The sequence below is a fragment of the Micropterus dolomieu genome, linkage group LG18, assembly GCF_021292245.1.
Source record: "Micropterus dolomieu isolate WLL.071019.BEF.003 ecotype Adirondacks linkage group LG18, ASM2129224v1, whole genome shotgun sequence".
Classification (NCBI taxonomy): domain Eukaryota; kingdom Metazoa; phylum Chordata; class Actinopteri; order Centrarchiformes; family Centrarchidae; genus Micropterus; species Micropterus dolomieu.
The window spans coordinates 6,970,969-6,981,342 of record NC_060167.1 but is presented as its reverse complement, the minus strand read 5'-3'; positions in this window follow the sequence as shown (position 1 = coordinate 6,981,342).

Below are 10,374 nucleotides of genomic sequence, written 5' to 3'. Positions count from 1 at the left end.
GACTGTGAGCCGGATGTTACGTGAAACGACTGTGAGCCGGATGTTACGTGAAACGACTTTTGGCTCAAAACTATTTTGGTTTAAGGCAAGGCAAGTTTATTTGTATAGCACATTTCAACAACAAGGCAATTCAAAGTGCTTCACACAAAACAAAAGCAACATAGGGAAATTGAAATAAACCCTAAACACATTAAAACAGGGTAAAACAGGACAGTAAAAAGCTACAGTGCAGTGTACAAACAGGGTTAAAAGAGTTAAATGGAAAATAAAAAACAGGCAGGGTTGAGCAAATAATTGAGTTACAGTTATTTTGAAAAGAGAAACAGAGAAGTACACTTAATCTACTCTCTCTAGCTAGTCTGTACTCGGGTCCATAGCACTCTTTGGGTCCACTGAAACTCCAAAAACCCTCGGACAGAGAAACCAGGACATGTCTGTCCGTAGGCCACTTTGATCCAGTTATACTCTGGACCCACCTGCGTGTTTACTGGTGGACCGAGGTTCCTGCAAATCACTCAGGCACAAGATTTAAGACCACTTCCTTCACTCTGTTCAATCTCACTCATTATCTTTTCACTCAATTACCTACTCATTTCTCACCGTTTAAATATTTAATTAAAAGCAATGGTAAAAAGAAAAGTCGTAAGTCTTAATTTAAAAGAACTGACAGTTTCAGCAGACCTGCAGTAATCTGGGAGTTTATTCCAGATATACGGAGCATAATAAGTGAACGCTGCTTCTTCTTGTTTAGTTTTGACTCTGGGGACAGAAAGCAGACCTGTCCCTGACGACCTGAGGTCTGGATGTGTTCATAACGAAGCAGAAGATCAGAGATGTATTTTGGCTCTAAACCATTAAGTGCTTTATAAACTAACAGCAGGATTTTGAAATCAATTATTTGACATACAGGAAGCCGATGTAAAGATCTCAGAACTGGAGTGATGTGATCCACTTTTTTGGTCTTAGTGAGGACTCGAGCAGCAGCGTTCTGAATCAGCTGCAGCTGTCTGATGGATTTCTTAGGGAGCCCTGTAAGGACACGGTTACAGTAGTCAAGTCGACTGAAGATAAATGCATGGATAAGTTTTTCCAGCTCTTGCTGAGATATAAGTCCTTTAATCGTTGATATATTCTTCAGGTGATAGTAGGCTGACTTTGTAATTGTCTTAATGTGGCTCCTCAAATTCAGGTCAATGACTCATTCATGAGTCCATGACTACACCAAGATTTCTGGCTTGATTTGTGGTTCTTAACATTACAGATTGAAGCTGAGCACTGACTTTCAATCGTTCTTCCTTGGCTCCAAAAACAATAACTTCAGTTTTATCCTTGTTTAATTGAAGAAAATTCTGGCACATCCAATCGTTGACCTGCTCAATACAGTTACTCAGCGCTTGTATGGGGTCATAGTCCCCTGGTGATATGGTTATGTAAATCTGTGTTTCATCTGCATAATTATTTACATTTAGCTGACGCTTTTATCCAAAGCGACTTACAATTGCTACATGTCAGAGGTCGCACGCCTCTGGAGCAACTAGGGGTTAAGTGTTTTGCTCAGGGAAACCATGGGGGATGGGTCACAGTGGGGGATTGAACCCGGGTCTCACACCAAAGGCAGGCATCTTATCCATTGCGCCATCACCACCCAAACAACATTTTGTTGTTTTTCATATGGATCTGTGGCTGCGGGTCACCTGCTGCCCCCGTGTTCCTGCTCGACACCCTCTGCTGCAACGACTATTGTTACTAGTCCTATTGTTATTATAATCATTAACATTACGACTGTTACCATTAACACTACTATAAATATCTGTACCATTATTCATTTAGTCCATAGCAACCTTTACTGTCTGTACCCCTCTGTGTGTATATTCTCTCTCTCTCTCTCCCTCTCCCTCTCTCCCTCTCTCCCTCTCTCTCCTTCACCCCAACCGGTCGAGGCAGATGGCCGCCCACCCTGAGCCATGGTTCTGCTCGAGGTTTCTGCCTCTTAAAAGGAAGTTTTTCCTTGCCTCTGTCGCCTAGTGCTTGCTCTTGGTGGGAACTGTTGGGCTTCTGTAAATAGCATCATAGAGTAGGTCTAGACCTGCTCTTTTATGAAAAGCGCTGTGAGATAACTGTTGTTGTGATTTGGCGCTATATAAATAAAATTAAATTGAATAATCAGAGCCATCACCAAAGTCATCAAAAAAGTTTGTACAGTATTTAGGGGGCCTGTAGATATTTGGAAAAATAGCTTGAGAAGAGGAATTCAGCTGAAGAGCCACATATTCAAAAGAAGCAAAAATTCCCATAAGACATCTTTTTGCATTGGAGGGAGTCATTAAACAAAATGGCAACTCCACCTCCTCTTATGCACTCTAGCTTCACTCATAACTGAAGTTGGGAGGAGTAGATTCAATAAGGACAGCAGCACTGTTATCTTGGTCCAACCAAGTTTCAGTTAAAAACATAAAATTAAGATTGTGAGTGATTATAAAATCATTGATTAAAAATGTTTTTCCTGCCAAAGACCTAATGTTTAACAAAGCTAATTTTAGTGTGTTAAAAACATTATCTGGCCCCCTTTTTTCGACAGGCTGTGGCTGACAAGGAATTACTACTAAATTTGCAGGATATGTTGAGTGCTTCCTGTTTTTTTAATACATTCACCATGCTTTTTCTGTTACCTATCAAGACAGGGATGGAGAAGACTACCAGCATACTGGGCCCCGGCTTGTCCTGGGAAGAGTCATCAGTGCCGTTTTCCTTGTAGCCTGGACCCAGCACATACTGGGCTTTTTCGCCATTGCGGAGCGGGATGGCGGGTTGGGCGCTGTATTTGTGACACATGTGTCAAACCTAGAGGACTTAGAACCAGTGGTGGAGGTGGACGGTGAGGGGGGTTTAGGGTAGAGAAAATGGGAGTGGAGCGAGGGAAGGTGCGGGGAGTAAATTTGGTCCCAGCTCTAACCAGGTCTTCCATGTGATCAGTGAAGTCCAACAGGGGGGAGAGGGGAGAAAGTGTGTCTGGAGATGGGGATTGGGGGGGTAGAGATGTTGAATCCTCACTGTTGGTTTTCAGTGAGAGAGGTGGAGGCTCTTCCTCTTGGCTCAGATGTCTCCCGTGATCAGAGCTCTCTTTGGCCAGGGGCTGAGGTGGCTCTCCTTCAAGGTTTCTGGCATGTTGTGTTATGTCTTCTTCTTGTCTAGATTCCTCTTATCTCTTGTCCTTGGCAGAGGGAACAGATGAGTGACGCAGAAAGTAAAGCAGGTTGGAGCTAAACAATTTTACTCCTGACTTGTTAAGGCGAAGTCCATCTGCCTTAAGATGTCTGCGGTCCCACAGGAAGTAAAAATTTTAAATGAAATGCACTGAATGGACAGTACATGCTGTTGAGAGCCACGTGTTCAATGCCATCAATCTGCTGAATCTCTCAGCTCCTCTTTCGATTGGCGGTATAGGGACACTGAAACTCCTCAGCATTCAAAGAGCTGACTGTGTTCAACAGATTATTGAAGTTCTCTTTCAACACTTCAGACTGTTGCTTCACAACATCATTGGTCCCGATGTGCAGTATGATGTTTTTCACAGTAGGATGTTTAGCCATGATATGCAGGATTCTTTCTGTCAAGTCAGACACCGTATCCTTTGGAGTATTTTGGTGTTCTTACTGCACATGCTTCTTACATCGTTTACAGCAGAGTCACCCACAATCAGAGTTTGAGGCCCAGTCGTTATCTTTCCCTGTGGCCTTGTACTTTCTGATTTACTCTCAGTCCTTACCCTTCTGTGTGAGGACGGGAGGTTATCCAGGTCATCAGACGGAGATCCAGGGTCCTGCAGTAGTGGTGAAAATCTGTTCTGCTGTTGCACACTGTTGTTGGGGAGGTTTGTTGCCAACTCTCCCTTTCGCAGCTGTCCGTGGCGGTGTCCTACTAAGAACAGGGGTTGAAGAGGCACTCTGCCTGGATGATAATGCAGGCCAGCCTGTCGCATCATCTGCCTGTTACTCGTCCTCCCATTTCCCAAGGAAATGATTTACTCTTAGGCTTTGCATCAAGAGCATTCCAGGTTTATTACTTTTAGATTTATTACCCAGTGCACAGGCCTCCTGCTTCTTGGTAGTCTTGTTGGTGCTAATTAGCCGTGTGTTAGCATGCTCTTGTCCACTGTTTTGGGTCCACGGTAAAGTGGTGTCATTCCCACATTCACTTCTAACCTGTGGATCTTGGTTTCCAGCAGGGGAGCATCTTGTTGCTAATTAGCATTAGCTATAATTCCAGTCACTAAAAATAAAATATCAAATCCAAAAGAAAAAAAAATAAATAAATCATTTTGATTCCCCCCCCCTTTCTCCCACCCCTATTGGCTACTGGGGTTCTTGCCTGCCTGTTGCTGGGGTAAGTGTGGCACAGTCGTGGCATCCCACTCTTACTAACAACTACATTCTTTAACATGTATGCTTATGCGCATACACGCACATACAGTCTCACACATAGACACAAACAAATTTAGGTTGTCTCTGGTAGAATTATTACTGATGCTTTTCTTTCAGTTACTTATTTAAATTAATTGTTATTATTCCAGCTCACATGGCTGTGCTGTGTTGCTTATTTAGTGTGCTGGACTGTTTGTTTTCATTTTTCCTCTTAGTTGTCATACTATGTCAGCTGTTTATTGCTGCTGTTCGGCTGGTTGTCTTATTATTTTTATTGTTTGTTTTTGTTTGTGTTTGTTTGTTGTTGGTTTTTCTCCTCCCCAAGCCCCCCTCTCTGTTCTATTGCAGGTTTCGTTGCTTTCTGCAATTGGTGTTTCCCACTGCTTTTTCCTGTTGTCCCCACCTTCCATCCCCCTTCTCTTACAGGTGTTGTCCTTTCGCTGTGCTGTCTGTTTGTGCCCCCCCATCCCCGTGTCTGCCCCCCTGTCCGGCCCCGGTGACAAATCAATACATAATTAAATAAATCATAAAACAGACAGAGTATATTAATACTCTCTTGTTAAAGTAAAATCTGTCTGGCACAATATGGTATCCAGGTCATCATACCGGTATACCAGGCTGCAGGGCAGGACAGGTTTAAAAAAAATAAATAATAAATTCCAGTCACTGCAGTACAGGCTAGTGCCATTGATAGGCCGCACTCACGTAGCACTAAGATCATAAAAAAGTGTTTAAAGTATAGCAATTGCCTACTATATCTGACAGTCCCAGTGATTTAAAAGTATCCAAGAGCCGCTGCTCATAATTTCTAGCAGGAAAAAAATAAATAGTTTCAGCAAAACAATACAAGCAGAGGTAAGAGCAAGCAGCAAAGCATCTGCACTGTAAGAAAGCAGGAAGTACACATAGCTTAAACGACAGTTCGGTTGAAGGACTGTTAGCCTGACGTTTCTTGAAACGACTTAACTAGAAACTTGAAATGATTATACCAATTTAGGTAAAGACGACTCGGAATGCCTTAGCTGTAAAATGCTGTTGGCTCAAAATTACTGAACTCGAAATGACTGTTAGCCGAATGTTAGCCGCATGTTAGAGACGACTGAGCACCGAATGTTAGCTCGAAACAACTATTGGCATCTCGGTGTCCAAAGTCCTTACTGACTCCCTCTGCTGAGGTTAGTGGTAGGGTGCGGCGGACGGTGCTGGCATCTTGGTGCCGAAAACCCCTACTGCAGGCAGCTGCTGAAGATGTTGATAGGGTGCATCTTGGTGCCGAAAACCCCTACTGCAGCCTGTCTGTTACTGTGGTTGGTTGAGGGTAGGGAGCCGGGGGCGCTGGCATCCCGGTGCCCGGACTGAAGTCAGTTAATGGACAAATTGTGATGCTGTGTTGATGTGATGTTTTTTAAAACACTATTTTAATGAAATCCTCTTTGCTTGTGCTATTTCAAAGCTGCTGAATTCAATGTTTTGCTCTAAACTGCATTTCATGAGAGAGACCATTGTTGTATTTTGTATACAACGATAGAGTCTCTCATGAATCCTGAAATCTATTAGCTAGAGCATTAAAACACTTAATTTCCTGCATTCTGGTGAATTTTTCCTGCACCAATTTCTGTCTTTCCTGCATCAATTTTTGGTGGAAATGTTTTTATTTAAGCAAAGGGAAACACAAAATTCAGGTGTGAGGTGACACACAATATCTAAAACAGAACTTACATCTGTGTAGCTCTCAGTCATTCTGTATTGCTTTCATATGTTTCACCTGTAGATCAATTTTCTCATGTAATATCATCCCTACTGAGTCAACACACATGCAGAAGAAGAAAAAAAAATAAAAAACACATTAGTTTTGTCCCATCCATTTTTGAATTAGATTTGACACTGGTACCACAGCTAGCTTCTCATTGACCAAGATTCAAAGAGCTGCTAACTCTGGTTGATTAGCTAGCTAACCTAGCAAAGATGTCAGATAACTCTGTTATAAGTGTTAACTATGTTAACATTGTGTAAGTGTAACTGTAATTCAAAGCTGCAAAGTGCGTTTCCAGTGGATTTGGTGTGGCTGCCGTGCCACTGTTTTAAAAGCTGTTGTCACCAAGGACAGGTCACCGCTGAGTAGGCCTACCTGTTTAATTGTGTGGATGTGCTTGTGGGTATTAAACTGTGTGTGCACCATAGAAGGCCTGTTTTCGGAACATGGTGTTGTGTTATGAGTAGGCCACTTCTTTGTTTTTCACCATAATGTCTTGCCTCTCTGTCGAAGGGGAATATGATTGTGGTGATTCGGGAGGTTAATATACTGAAATTGCCCGAAAAAGTATTTTCAGCAGAGTGGACTCCTGCACTCAGCTGTTTATAGTGACGTTTCAGGATTTTGACAATGACAGCACTGGCCATGCTCCTTATAACTTTCTCTTTGCTTTCTGTACTTTGAAAAAAAACCAAAGTCTAGGTGAGACAGTCTGACTCTAAAATCCATCACATGATGGTACTTTAGACTGCTGCGTCCAGGCGCACGCAACCCAGCTGCTGAAGCAACAGCATGTGTACGTTGGAGAGAGACGCACACAAAAACTGTTGAATTTAATAGGGAAAGAAATCTATTTAAGGAGCTTTAAATTAGGTATTTACTGCATCTAATCTTATCAGTTGTTAAACTGTGGCAAAACAAGGAAACAAGGCACATAAGTTTGCCAATATAGGGTTCCCTTTTAGACACGAACGCTGTCTGTCTGTCTGTCTGTCTGTCTGTCTGTGTCCACTGATCCATCTGGTCAATGAATGGGAGAACCAGCATTGATAGGGACACTATGACATTTAGTTTTCACTGACAACATTCTGTGGGGACTGATATTGTTTTGTAATAGGCTACTAGAGATAGGCAATATTAATGGCATTCACATTAACACTTGTGCTTTCCATAGTCAACTAAAATATCTCGTTTACTTTACCTCAAGTAAAACATAGCTTTAGTTCATCAAGTAATGTGTGTTGGACAGAGAGGACCCAAACAACGCTCAGACGAAACAGGTTTTATTAAGTCGGGGGGGGGGGGGGGCCAAGGGGCCCCGGGGGCCGAGGAGCAGGTGGGATCAAGGAGGCTGAGACGAGGGAGCTGGGGAGGCACGGGAGAATTGACCAGAAGGTTGGTGGAGGAGTGTGGTGGCTGGCTGGCTGTGCACAAGGTGGAGCCAAGAGGATGCCGTGGAAGACAGAACGGGGAACAGAGATGTTGCAAGACCAAAGCTTAAGTCAAGTAGTGACACCAGGCCAGGAGCAACAATGATCAAGTGGAGATTGTGTGGAGAACTGAGGTTGATATAGGCTACTGGCAGAGATGGAGTTGATTGAAGGCAGGTGTGGCAGGTAGAGGAGGCGGCTGATGAGGTGCAGGTGTGGGCTGTCAGCTGGGCTCAGGAGCAGAGAGAGAGAGGGAGAACACAAGCAAGGGGAGCAGAGGACACACAGAGAAGCAGGTAAAATGCAAGGGAAAACAGAATGCAAGAAAAAAGGAGAAAGAAACAGGACACTCACCGTCAGCCGGGCTGCCACCACAACATGACAGTCTCTAACAACAACTTACAGTTTCACTCTGTATCACTAACTACATTGATTCAATCTTCCTTCACCATGTCTGTGTGTGCTGTGTGGGTGTGTCTCTCTGTGTGAAGTAATGTTGCTCGGCAGCGGCAGAGCAGTGACGAAACGCAGCCTCCTTTACGTTTATGGTTAGGCTGCAAGATCTAGATCTAGAAAACTGACTTATCTTAAATTACATACATAAGCTATGTTTATAAGTTACATTATGTCATGTGACTTACTAAGGTAACTTACTTATTTTAACCCAAATCATGACCTTTTCTTAAACCTAACAAAATTGCTACAGTTTCACCACATGTTTAGTGTTACCATGGCAGAATATCCGGTGCATCTGTCGGTCATGTATTTCATATTAGGTATGAGGACGTGTTGAATAGCAACAGATTTATGGACTAAATTTTCCTTCCACTAAAAATACTGTAAGAGGGAGCAACAAAACAGCTGTGACAAACCACGAGAACAGGAAAGCATGGTGTCAATTATAATAAGGTGAGCTAAAATTAAGATTACATTATCAAAGGCTAATTAAATGACTAAAATGTAACCAAAAGACTTAAACCGATTGTAGATCTGGTGCCAACGTTACCACCAAAATTATTTCAATTCATGCAGGTTCAATCCACCTTTTCCCTTTGACTGACTTGTCCTTAAAAATGTTCTTTCTAAGGGTGCTTACTTTGTTATAAATAAATAAACATCAAGTTGCTAATATGCACCTTTTTAACCTTAATTTAATGAGGTAAAGCCAACATTTAAACTTTTTTAGCCTTTAAACTCTTTACATTAAATTCATTTCACAGTTCTGTCCAAAGACTTACAATAAGTGCATTCAAACTCTCATTCAACCAGCTGCAGGAGAGAGGAGAGACTTTTTTCTTTTTACTCTTCCATGCCAGATTCTCCTCCAATCCAACCTGTTGATCATTCACACTACAGACACTCCAATGTAAGCAATCTTTAAAAGGCTACAGTTCTCACTGACATCTCATTATTCTTCATTATTGATCTCCTAAAGGAATTTGAAAATCCATGTGTTTATATTAATGTAGCAATGACATCACGGCCTGAAGGTCCCAGGAAATATGTTTGTTATCTGCCCAACAGTTTGGCAGTGATTTAAAACAGAAGGAGCTGACTCCTGGGCTGAATTTATTTTCCTCAGTAACAAAACACAGATGATGAGAAAGGTAAAGCATTCATTAAACAAGATAATAAATGATGGAGAGGTTAAAAGAAAATTCTTCTAGAGAAACACTCTAGAAAAATCTCCTATTAGAGTATCATTTGTAAACAATTACATTGTCCAGTTGTTTTAGGAAATTACTATGTCTGTTTTTAAGAAATTTATATTTATAAGTTTATAAAGATGTATGTCTCAGTTAAAAAGCAATGGGCTTGTTGAGTAAGTCATAAAGTTGGTTGAGGTGGATTTGTCAACCTTATCCAATATGTTTTATTTAATAATAATAATAATCTTTATTTGTAGAGCACTTTTCAAAAACAAGTTACAAAGTGCTTTAACAAATGTAAAGACAATAATACAAAAACAATACATGATAAAAGCAAGAGAACAATGAATACATTTATACATTATCTCACAAAAGGGAGTACACCCCTCACATTTTAGTAAATATTTGATTATATATTTTCATATGACAACACTGACGAAATTATACTTTGCTACAATGTAAACTAGTGAGTGTACAGCTTGTATAACAGTGTAAATTTGCTGTCCCCTCAGAATAACACATCACACAGCCATTAAAGTGAGTACACCCCTAAGTGAAAATGTCCTATTTGGGCCCAATTAGCCATTTTCCCTCCCCGGTGTCATGTGACTTGTTACAAGGTCTCAGGTGTGAATGGGGAGCATGTGTGATTAATTTGGTGTTATCGCGCTCACACACCCTCATACTGGTCACTAGAAGTTCAACATGGCACCTCTTGGCTCTGAGAAGAATTGTTGCTCTACATAAAGATGGCCTAGGCTGTAAGAAGATTGCCAAGACCTTGAAACTGAGCTGCAGCACGGTGGCCAAGATCATACAGAAGTTCAACAGGACAGGTTCCACTCAGAACAGGCCTCGCCACGTTCAACCAAAGAAGCTGAGTGCACATGCTCAGGGTCCGGTGTTCTGCTGATTTATGCTTCGTCTAACCCAAACCCTAACCAATAGGCAAGCAAAGAACTGCATTAGCAGTCGATAGGTAGAATAAATTGTCAGAACACCTGCACTGGGGAGCTACAGTTTATTGAGGGAACCAAGAAAGGCAACATGTACTGTGACATACTGAAGCAGAACATGATCCCCTCCCTTAATTCTGAGCCTGGGCCGCAGGGCAGTATTCC